The sequence below is a fragment of the Pseudonaja textilis genome, chromosome 4 (assembly GCF_049901715.1).
Source record: "Pseudonaja textilis isolate UNSWEBS1 chromosome 4, rPseTex1.2, whole genome shotgun sequence".
Taxonomy (NCBI): domain Eukaryota; kingdom Metazoa; phylum Chordata; class Lepidosauria; order Squamata; family Elapidae; genus Pseudonaja; species Pseudonaja textilis.
In genome coordinates, this window is record NC_141993.1 from 90,033,655 (window position 1) to 90,046,203 (window position 12,549).

Genomic DNA, 12,549 nt, shown 5'->3' on the forward strand with positions numbered 1-12,549 from the left:
TGTGGAGTTATTAAAATTACAGTTACTCCAGCAGGAGCCAGTGTGGATAGATCAATGGCCTTTGACTAGTGAGAAATTAGTTCATTTACATGAATTGGTTCAACAACAATTGAAAAAGGGACATATAGTGCCTACCACTAGTCCTTATAATTCTCCAGTCTTTGTTATCAAGAAGAAATCTGGGAAATTCAGATTTCTTCATGATTTGAAGGGATAAATTCAATTTTAAAGCCAATGGGCCCACTGCAGTGTGGGACACCTAATCCTAATTTAATACCTGATGGATGGAATATAAGAGTGTTAGATTTGCAAGATGCTTTCTTTTCCATTCCTCTGCACCCTGAAGATGTAGATTTGTTTGCTTTTACTATCTTGAGTATAAATCAGGGGCAGCCCGCTAGCGATATGCATGGACTGTCCTTCCACAGGGGATGTTAAATAGTCCTACCATGTGTCAAATGTTTGTAGATTGGGTTTTGCAACCTTTCCGGAATAAATTCCGGATTGGAAGGTTTATCATTACATGGATGATATTTTAATAGCTGCTAATATTTCTGATGCTGCAATGGATTCTGCTGTCCTTCTTTTAACTGCTATGCTGAAGGAGAAAGGGCTGATAGTCAGCCTGAGAAATTACAAAAGGAATATCCTTTTGCCTATCTAGGTCATAAATTATTCTTGAGTCACATTACACCTCTGAAGTTGGAATTTGTTCTTCCTGATCCTTTAACTTTGGTAGGTCTACAACAATTTTTGGGTCATATAAATTGGATCAGACCGTATTTGGGTTTAACTTACTCTTCAATTAAGTCCTTTGTTTCAAGCTTTGGCTAGTGCTAAGCAAGCATCTGACATTATAACCCTGAATAAAGAACAGAAGGGAATTTTGTCATTAATTGAGCAAGCTTTGAGTCGTAGGTGGACAGATAGATGTTTGCCAGATTGTCCATTATCAGTGATTCTAATCTCAGAGCGTAGAGTTACTGCATTGATAGTTCAGGTAAAAGAAAAAACAGCTTTAAGGATTCTGGAATGGATTCATTTGTCTCATACACCATCGAAATCCATAAATTGTATCACAGAACAACTTGCTGATATTTTTAATCGTGCTCGTCAGCGCTGCAAGGCTATTGCTGGGATGGAACCAGTAACATGTTATGTTCCTTTTGCTTTAGCCACCTGGGAACAAATGATTTGCAATAGTGAGTTTTTACAAGTTTTGGTAGATTCTTGGCCAGGAAGTTTTCTTGTCATCCTCCAGCTGATCCTAGGTTATCTTTGTATAAATCAGTTAGAATTAATTTAGCAAATCTTTTTGTAAATCAGCCTATATCAGATGCTCCTACAGTCTTTACTGATGGAGGGAAAGTTTTTAGTGCTTGTGTTTGGAAAGATAAATCTGGAATTTGGCATACAAAAGTGACATCAGAGCAGAAGTCTGCCCAGCAGGCAGAACTTGCTGCTGTAGTTTTGCTTTTCAAAATTTTCAAAATCAGGATTTTAATCTAATAGTGGATTCTTTGTATGTATATAATTTGTTACCCTTTGTAGCAGGTTCTTATTTGTCTCCTGGAATATCACCTAATATTCTACGTTTGCTTTTGTTGTTGCAAGAATGTTTGGAGCAGCGTATGAATGTGTGTTTTATTGCTCATATCCGTAGTCATAGTAATTTACCTGGAATTTTATCACAAGGCAATGCCAAAGCTGACAGTGCTGTAACTTCAGTTCTCACTGTCCAGCCATGGGACAGCCATAGTTATTTTCATCAAAATGCTAAAGCGTTGGCACATCAATTCAAGCTTACTGCTGCAGAAGCTGCTGCCATAATTCAGCAATGTCCAACTTGTTCAAAGCAAGGCACGGCTATTCCTATGGGAGTCAACCCCAGGGGTTGAAACCTTCAATGATTTGGCAAATGGATGTTACTCAGTATCCATCATTTGCACCTTGGAAGATATATACATGTGACTGTGGATACTTATTCAGGATTTCTAATGGCTACTCCTCAAAGAGGTGAAGCGGTTAAACATGTCATCAATCATTGCATTAAGACATTTTCAGTCGCTGGTACGCCTCAAACTTTAAAAACAGACAATGGTGCGGCTTATCGGAGCACAGTCTTTGATCAGTTTTGCAAACAGTGGTCCGTGGAACATAAATTTGGAATTCCATACAATTCCACAGGACAGAAGCTATTGTGGAGCGTTATAATGGCACGCTCAAGAACATGTTAGCTAAATTAAATAAAAAAGGAGGAAGCTCCTGGGGCTTCCGGCAATTCAAGATCATTTAAATCTTTGCTTTGTATACTTTAAATTTTTAAATTTGTCTGGTAACCCCCTGCAGCGCTGCGGCCAGCAGGCATTTTTCTTCCCTTCTACAGATGCAGTGAGGCCTCGAAAGTGTTGGTGCGATTCCTTCCGGATCCGGCATGGGTTCCGCTGAGCTGATTACGTGGGGACGTGGTTATGCAGCAGTAGAACATCTTGGTCAAATTCGTTGGGTTCCTGGTCGATGTATCCGGCCTGATCATTCTGGCGCCTTCGCAGGTGCCAGTGAGGGATGTTCCTGATTCTCAGGATGGCGTTCCTGTGGTTCCTGATTCCGTTCCTGATGTTCCTGATTCTCAGGATGGCGTTCCGTGGTTCCTGATTCTCTTGATGCCGGCAGTCCAGGCGTGGCGCTGGGAAAGCTGGGAAAAGATGACTGCTTATCCGAAGTTATCAACTTGTATGCAGCAGGTTCCTTTGGGGAATTGGACTAAATTAATCTGCAAACAGCGGCATCTTTTGATTTTTCCAGCATATTGGTCCTGGCATAAGGGTCAAGACATTCTTTACTGGGACCTGATAAGGATATTATATCTTCAGCCTGTGCTACAACTCTGATTCTGTTTAATGTTTCTGTTTCAGACTATGGACAATATTGGTGTCAATTGGAGTTGCCTAAGTTACTTTACACAACTTCTTTTTCCATTCGTCTTATGCCTCCCACGGACTCTAATGCGGAGGCGGAGAGCTGCCATTATCTCAGAAACTAGAGACCTTGGTGATAATTTATGGAAAGAAAATTCCTACATCAAGGACGTTCGGATTGCAGCAAAGAGTTTAAATGTAACTAATTGTTAGCTTTGTATGCATGTACCCACCTTTTGGAATAGCTATGAACTATAGAGATATTCATATTTTAAATAATTTTACTGTTGCTATGTTTTATGATACTGTTGAGAATATTAAGATGTTAAATGAAGAAGTGTCTGAAATTCGCCAAGTTACTTTATGCTTTAGATATAATGTTAGGAGTTTGTGCTTTAATTCATTTACATTGTTGTGTTTTTATACATAATTATGAGCCTAACATTACAAGAACTGTTCATGATATGGAAGACCGCATAGCTGAACACGAAGCAGGGAAAGATGGCTTCAATAAGTCACTTTGGGCTTTGCTATGGGATTGGCTTCCTGACAGCTCATGGTTACGTTTATTGTTTCAATTAGTTGTAATAATTGTTATTACACTTATTATGTTATGTTGCTGTATTCAATGTATTCCTAATCTATTTCAAATGTGTGCCTCAGCCTTAAGTGTACGAAACCAAGTTTGCGAGGGAACTGTGTATTTTGCCACTGAAACACCCCTATCTTTGAATAAATAAAAAAAGGAGGGAATGTGGTAATATATCCATCATATTCTGCAAGTTCTTGTACAGCTTTGTAAGATCTGGGGTATCACAAAGCGCTCCTCATGAGGGCAGTAGTGTCTTTATGATGAGAGTTTGATCCTGTTATCTGCAAAGCTCAGAGACCAGGAATCTGTGTGGGAGTTCACAGTACCTATCCGAGCCATTCCCATGAGACCTTTGGTGCCCTGCTTTCTCACGGGAACTTTATCACCTTCGCCGAGGCCTAGCTAGATAATGTTGCTGAGCTAATGTTGAAGTCATTGTTTTGATTTTGTATTTGCATTTTCTTAATAAATACTGCTACCCGGGGGCTCTCGGGGCTGGCAGTTGCTCAGACGTCTTCCCTGCGTCTCCCATCATTTTTCAATTGCCAGTCCATCACAAGATTGAATTTCTTCTTGTTCAGTTTCCATCCATTATTCCTTGTCTGGCCTTTGGGTGCCTTGGAAAATAGTTTGACCCCCCTCCTCCTCTCTGGGGCACCCCCTCAAATATTGGAAGATGCTCTCCTGTCTCCCCTGGTCCTCCTCTTCCCTAGACTAGCCAGGCCCAGTTCCTGCAACCGTCCATCGTATGTTTGAGTCTCCAGTCCCCTCATCCTCCTGGTTGCTCTTCTCTGCACTTTTTCTAGAGTCTCAACATCTTGTTGAAATGTGAACAAAACTGGATGCAGTACCCTAGGGAGGTCCTAGGTGACTTTTAGGACCGTTCTGGCCACCGTTGTTAAGTGAATCACTGCAAGTCGTTCAGTTAGTAACACAGTCATTAAGTGAATATGGCTCTCCCCGTGAATTTTGCAGTCAAAAATCAGTCGCAAAACGGGATCATAGGACACTGCGGCCATCATAAATACGAGTCAGTTGCCAAGTGCCTGCATTTTATTCCCGTGACTGTGGGGATGCAGCAACGGTCGTAAGTGTGAAAAAATGGCCGTACGTCGCTTTTCCCCCCCTGCTGTTGTAACTTCAGATGGTCACTAAATAAACCATTGTAGGTTGAGGACTACCTGTAGTTAGGATTTTATTTTCTGCAAGGAAAATCAGCATATTTGTCACATACTTCTGCACCGCAGGCTTCAGCCTGCCTGCTGTGCCATTAAAAAAAAAAAGCTTTTATGCTGATTCAATTCATTTTTGCTGCCTGGTTTAAACACAGGGTGTTCTCTCTCTATATATATATATAAATTAAAATTTTTACCTGCTTTTCCTCTTTAGGTTCCTTCAAATCTGAGTTTTTTTTATAAAAAAAAAACAGGAATAGAAGGTAAAAGTAGCTTTGTGCTGCCCCCTAGTGGAGGCCTCACACATAAAAGCGCAGCCAAGCTTGCGCAACTAGCTGAGAGACCAAAAAAAAAATCAAATCAAAATTAAATTACTCTGAAGTGTCTTAACAGATAATAGATAATCAGAATTGGAAGGGACCTTGTAGGTCATCTAGTCCAACTTCTTGCCCAAGCAGGAGACCCTACACCATTTCTGACAGAGGGGAGTCCAATCTCTTCTTGAAGGTCTCAAGTGTTGAAGATCCCACAACTTCTGAGGGCAACTTCTGTTCCATGGGTGGATTGTTCTCCCTGTCAGAAAATTCCTCCTTATTTCCAGGTTGAATCTCTCCTTGTTCAGTTTCCATCCATAATTCCTTGCCTGGCCTTCGGGTGCCTTGGAAAATAGCTTGACCCCCTTCCTCCTCTCTGGGGCAGCCCCTCAACTATTGGAAGATGCTCTCCTGTTTCCTCTGGTCCTTCTCTTCCCTAGACCAGCCAGGCCCAGTTCCTGTAACTTCTTCATATGTTTTAAGCCTCCAGTCCCCTCATCATCCTGGTTGCTCTTCTCTGTACTTTTTCCAGAGTCTCAACATCTTTTGTATAGTGTGGGGACCAAAACTGGATGCAGGACTCTAGGTGTGGCCTTACTAAGGCTTTAAAGAGTGGTATTAGTACCTCCCTTGATCTCCAATGTATCCCTCTGTTAATGCAATTTAGGATTGCGTTGGCTTTTTTGACTGCCGCTGCACACGGTTGGCTCCTATTTAGCTGATTGTCCACAAAGACTCCAAGATCCCCCCACCCCCCAGTTCCTGCTATTGAGCCTGGTTCCACCCAGTCTTTCAGGGCTCCTCAGTGCTCTCTGATCTTGGTTGTTTTCCAGCAGACATTTCATGACCCAACTAAGTAACATCATCAGTGTTAGAAGGGAGCGGGGGGCTGCTCTCTTTTTATATACGAAATTTTGATCCCGGGACCATGGAGATGCAGTGACAGTCGTAAGTGTGAGAACCAGTCATAACTCACTTTTTCCCACTGCTGTTGTAACTTTTGAACAGTCACTGAACAAGTGGTTGTTGCAGGTCAAGGATTCCCTGTGTACAGATGGAGCAAAGGAGGAGGAGGTGAGGGAGGGAGAGAGAGACAGTCTAGGAGTTTAGGGATGCAAGTCTATGTGTGTGGGGGGGGTGTCTAATTTTGTTTATTAAAAGTTTTACAAAGAACATGAAATCAACAAAAACTGGAAGGGAGGAAAAGAGGAAGGAAAAGAGGGAGGGAGGGAAGAAAAGACGAAGGAAGGGTAGAAGGAAGGAAGGAAAGAAAGGGTGGGAGGGAGGGAGGGTGGAATGAAAGGAAAAGAGAAAGGAAGGGAGAGAGAGGGGAAAAGACAGAGGGAGGGAGGGAGGAGGAAGGAAGGAAGGAAGGAAGGAAGGAAGGAAGGAAGGAAAAGGAATGGAAGAGGGGAAGGAAGGAAGGAAAAAGATGAAGGAAGGAAGGGAGGGGAGAGGAAGGAAGGAAAGACAAAGGGAGGGAGGAAAGAAGAAAGAAACAAAGAATGGAGGGAGGGACGAAGAAGAACGGAGGGGAAGGAAAGAAGGAAAGATAAAGGAAGGAAGGAAGAAGGAGGGAGAGGGAGGAAGGAAGGAAGGGAAAGACAAAGGAAGAGAGGGAGGAAAGAAGGAAAGAAACAAAAGAATGGAGGGAGGGAGGGAGGAAAAGACGAAGGAAGAACGAGGGGGAGGAAAGAAGGAAAGATAAAGGAAGGAAGGAGAAGGAGGGAGAGGAGGAAGGAAGGAAGGAAAGACAAAGGAAGAGAGGAGGAAAGAAGGAAAGAAACAAAAGAATGGAGGGAGGGAGGAAGGAAAAGACGAAGGAAGAACGGAGGGGAAGGAAAGAAGGAAAGATAAAGGAAGGAAGGAGAAGGAGGGAGAGGGAGGAAGGAAGGAAGGGAAAGACAAAGGAAGAGAGGGAGGAAAGAAGGAAAGAAACAAAAGAATGGAGGGAGGGAGGGAGGAAAAGACGAAGGAAGAACGGAGGGGGAGGAAAGAAGGAAAGATAAAGGAAGGAAGGAGAAGGAGGGAGAGGGAGGAAGGAAGGAAGGGAAAGACAAAGGAAGAGAGGGAGGAAAGAAGGAAAGAAACAAAAGAATGGAGGGAGGGAGGAAGGAAAAGACGAAGGAAGAACGGAGGGGGAGGAAAGAAGGAAAGATAAAGGAAGGAAGGAGAAGGAGGGAGAGGGAGGAAGGAAGGAAGGAAGGAAAGACAAAGGAAGAGAGGGAGGAAAGAAGGAAAGAAACAAAAAGAATGGAGGGAGGAGGGAGGAAAAGACGAAGGAAGAACGGAGGGGGAGGAAAGAAGGAAAGATAAAGGAAGGAAGGAGAAGGAGGGAGAGGGAGGAAGGAAGGAAGGGAAAGACAAAGGAAGAGAGGGAGAAAAGAAGGAAAGAAAGAAAAGAATGGAGCGAAAGAGGGAGGAAGAAAGGCTTAAATCACCACATTCAACCAATCTGAAAATGAAACTTGGTATATGTTTAAAAGCTACCGCTCAGTCTTTGGATTTGGGGAGGAACAATTTCAAGGTACAGGAGTAGACTAACTTTTCCCCCCAAGTTTAGCAATTTTAACATGTCTGAGCTTCAACTCCCAGAATCCACCAGCCTGCACAAGCAAACAGAGTTTACCAACCAAATGGTGGAAATCTGAATTTCTATTTTCTTTTCCCAGGTCCATTGATGCAATTGTCTTTGTTTTCTTTTTCTTTTTTTAAAAACTATGCAGTTTTGACAAGAGGTCTGCCACTTTTCACTTCTGGCTCAGCTGATAGAAGACAGGGATGCAACTATTTTATTTTTTTCATTGTTTTCTCATTCCTTCAGAGGCCACCCAGCTCCATAAGATTCCAGACAGACATTGAATCAACCAAAACTCCACCTCGTCCTATCTTTTTGCCTGGGGAAAACGACTAGATTTTCAAGGACTTTCTAAAAATTATCAGAATGCTAACAACAGGTGCTAACAACAAAGAAGGCCCATTCCCTGCCTCCTTTTGTAATCATTTTATTAAGGGTTATCTGAAAGAAATAAAATAAAAGCTACAAAAATGCAGGTGGGAAAAAGAGAAACATATTTTAAAAGTGCAGAAAAAAGAAAGGAAAGAAAAAGAGAGAAAATATATCAAAAGAAACCTCACCCTTCATTCCCAGCAAGTATATTCAACGTTGACAAATTGTTCTCTTTTAAACTACAACCTAATATCTCTTCATTTCAAGCCTCACTTCATTTTCTACAAACGCAACTTGTTCTCCCTGTCAGAAAGTTTCTCCTTATTTCCAGGTTGAATCTCTCCTTGATCAGTTTCCATCTGTTATTCCTTGCCAGGCCTTCCGGTGCTTTGGAAAATAGCTTGACCCCCTTCCTCCTCCTCTCTGGGGCAGCCCCTCAAATACTGGAAGATGCTCTCCTGTCTCCCCTGGTCCTTCTCTTCCCTAGACTAGCCAGGCCCAGTTCCTGCAACCATTCATCGTATGTTTTTGCCTCCAGTCCCCTAATCCTCCTGGTTGCTCTTCTCTGTACTTTTTCTAGAGTCTCAACATCTCTTTTACAATGTGGTAACATCTCAAACCAGGGGACTTATTCAGCTCCATGAGTTTCCTGGAACTTTCACAAAGAAGTCCTGCAGTGTTCTCTCTCTCTCTCTCTCTCATATATATATATATCTCACACACACACACACACACACACACACACACACACACACACCAGCTGGTGGAAACCTACTTTTGCATAAAAATGTGTCCATCAGAAAATGTGTTACCAGATACTTCCTGGGGTTTTTTTCCCCCAGGACTTTAGGATGGATGAAAACCATAATATCACCTCAACCTAAAATTGCTTTAAAAAATAATAATAATCCGTAGAGTTTGTATCTTCCTTCTGAGAAACACGTGGGTGGAGAGTAGAAACCTCTAATTTGCCTGAAAAGTGAATTGGCTTTTTTTACAATCACTCATTAGGGAATTTCTGTTTGTTTCCTATCTGGCATTTGTGACGCCGCAGCAAATGTGCACGTTTTGTGTTGAGCATTTGCAACACACATCCTGGAGCCGTCGCAGTTCGTATGCAAAGACATAAGGAAGCCAGAGGGACCAAGAAAGGAACGGGCTGAAATAAAGAGAGAACATCTCAGCTTCTCTTGATCTTAGAGCCAAACTTGGCAAATTTGTGGACTTCAGCTCCCAGAATTCTACGCTGTCTGGGGGATCCTGGGAGTTGAAGTCCACATATCTTCAAATGGCCAAGTGTGGAGATCCTTGTCTTTGAGATTCTCTCAGCAGTATTCCAGAGGGTCTTTTAAATATTAAATATTTTCCTGAGAATTTAAAGAAAGACAGAAGCGCTGTTCTATCTATACCAGGGGTCGCCAACCTTTTGGACCTCAGGGACCACCAAACTCATAATTTTAAATCCTGGGGACCCACTAACCAGTTCTGTGGGTGTGGCCTAACTTGTGGGTGTGGCTTGGTGGTCATGTGACTGGCTGGGCGTGGCTTTTGTGTAAATATTATAAATATTGATATAAATATTGATTTTTTTATTTAAAAAAGAGCAACTTTTACCCCAAAGCAGGCAAAGCAGACAAGCAGATTGAGTTGCTCACAGAATCACAGATTCACTCAGAGATCTGTGTTTCTGCCATCAACTAGCTGAGCCTGTATTGCTTCAGTCCTAAGGAAGGTTTAATCTAAAGGTTCTTACTAGCTAATCTAAAGAAATCCAACGATTTCCTGCTTTCTAGCTAATCTAAATCTCCCTGCACAACAGAACAGCTGATGGTCAGGGGGAAAAGAAAGGAAAAATAGCAATTTAGCAGGCAAGTTTGCTGGGTAAGGAGTAAGTGGGTGGGAAGGGTTCCTGCGGGCCATGCGGATGGCAGAGCCTTGTGTTCCTTTGCAGCCTGGGTTAATTGCTTTGGGGGGTGCTCTGGGGGTGACATTTCTCTGCGGACCACCAAAATTTTCTCGCAGACCACCAGTGGGCCACGACCCACCAGTTGGCAACCGCTGATCTATACCAACCAGGGGGTGGGATTCTACCGGTTCACTAGAACCGGTTGTTACAATTTTGCCCCGTTCTGAGAACTGGTAAAGCGTGTCCCTGGCTGGCCTGCCCTTCTCCATCCGCCTCTCCTCTCCCCATCCGGTCAGTCCTTATAGCACATGCACGTCACGCGCATGCGCGACATCACTGACTACATTTTCCCCTGCCCGCCTCACCCCACCCAGTCACTCCTTATGGTATTTGGTTTTTTTTCCTCCCGACGATCAGCTGTTCCGACAATCAGCTGTTACCTGTGAGCATAAATGGCCTCCTCGGAGGCTTCCCTGAGGCCCAGGAGGCTACAAACATGGACTGTGGTGGAGGGGGGGTTGCTGCACAAAAAAACTCACACCCACACAGTCACATGGCCACCCCGCTTAGCCACGCCCACAGAACCGGTAGTAAAAATATTTGCCTCCCACCCGATACCAAGTCCGACAGCTGGTTTTCCTTACTCAAGGTTCCATGAATGTGACTTACAAAACAGGAAGGTTTTCTGAGAAGATGGGAGTTTCAATGACAGGCAGTCCTCGACATATGACCGTAATTGACCCCAAACCTTTCTGTTGTTAAGTGAGATGTTTGTTAAGTGAAATTTGCTCCATTTTACAACTTTTCTTGCCTCGGTTGTTCAGGGAATCACTGCAGTTGATAAATTAGCCACCTGGTTGTTAAGTGAATCTCCCCGCCCTTGACTTTGTGTGTCAGAAGGTCGCAAAAGGGAATCGCGTGATCCTGGAACACAGCAACCGTCATAAGTATGAATCGGTTGCCAAGCACCTGAATTTCGATCACACGAGCACGGGGAGGCTGCAAAGGTTGTAATTCTGAAAAACGGTCCTAAGTCACTTTTTTTCAATGCCATTGTAACTTTGAACGGTCATTAAATGAACCATTGTAAGTCGAGGACTTACCTGTACACTAGGAAATTAAGGGGACTGAAACTGGAAACTTTAACACACAGGCTCCACACAACACTGCAGATGTGATCACCTGAACACAGCTTGTTTAGTTACGGGGTTTGTCGGATGTGGGGTGCAAATAGCATTCCCAACAACTCAAACTGTTTATTTGCATGATGGTTTAATAAAGTTCTCCAACATTTAGATTATCTCCACTGTGTTGATATTTCAGAGGGCTTAAAGACCAAGTTTTTGCACAGGTCGATAACACGAGATTGTGTGTTTTTATTGTGTGTTTGCTTCCTTTTGTCCCTGTCTGATTGTTTTATCATTTTCCCCAACTTTAGAACAGAATAACAGAACAGAATAGAATAGAATTCTTTATTGGCCAAGTGTGATTGGACACACAAGGAATTTGTCTTTGGTGCATAAGCTCTCAGTGCACATAAAGAAAAAATAAAATACATTCATCAAGAATCACAAGATACAACGCTTAGTGATAGTCACAGGTTACTAATAAGCAATCAAATCATACTAGGGAATGAATATAACAATATAAATTGTAAAGATACAAGCAACGAAGTGCAGTGTTGGTGCAATGTCAGGGGGTTTCGGTTCAATGTGTGGAGTGTGAAGGGTGTGTGTTTGTGGTTATTTTCCTGGTCATGATGTGCATTGAAAATGGTGTTTGATTTCGTTGTATGAGGTGAAATGACAATAAAGTGAACTAAACACGGTTATAGTCATCAGTGGGAAGAGATGGGTACTAGGAAGGATGAGAATAATAGTAATACAGTCTTAATAAATAATTTGACCGTGCTTGAGGGAATTATTTGTTTAGCAGAGTGATGGCGTTCAGGGGAAAAAAATTGTCCTCGTGTCTAGTTGTTCTGGTGTGCAGTGCTCTATAGCGTCATTTTGAGGGAAGGAGTTGAAACAGTTTATGTCCAGGATGTGTGGGGTCTGTAGATATTTTCACAGCCCTCTTTTTGATTCATGGTGCAGGATACAGGTCCTCCATGGAAGGCAGATTGGTAGTAATTATTTTTTCTGCAGTCCTCATTACTCTCCGAAGTCTGTGTCCTGTTGGGTTGCAGAGCCAAACCAGACAGTTATAGAGGCACAGATGACAGACTCAATAATTCTCAATAATTTTACTCTTATCATATTTTATTATTTTAAGGTTTTCACTTGTAACCGGTTTCATTGAGCATCGGGCAGTTTGTATAATTTCCAAGGTGTGTGTTGAACATTTCATAAGTGAATTTGGTGGGAGACGCTCACACTCTGTCTAAACACCATTTATTTTCTTATTGAATGTGTGCTCTGTGGCAATCTCATGTATTTATTTATATCCTGTCTTTATTATTTCTACAAATAACTCAAGATGGTGAAGATATCCAACACACTTTCCTCCTCCTATTTTCCCCACGACCCCGTGAAGGGGGGCTGGGTAGAGGGGTTGTCCTGGTCACACAGCTGGCTTTCATGGCTAAAGCAGGACTCAGTAAGGTTACTATCTGTTGTAGAATATCATATATTTTGGCATATCCACCAAGTGGGTAAGTCCCATTGACCTGTCATATTTTGGATTGTGATTTGG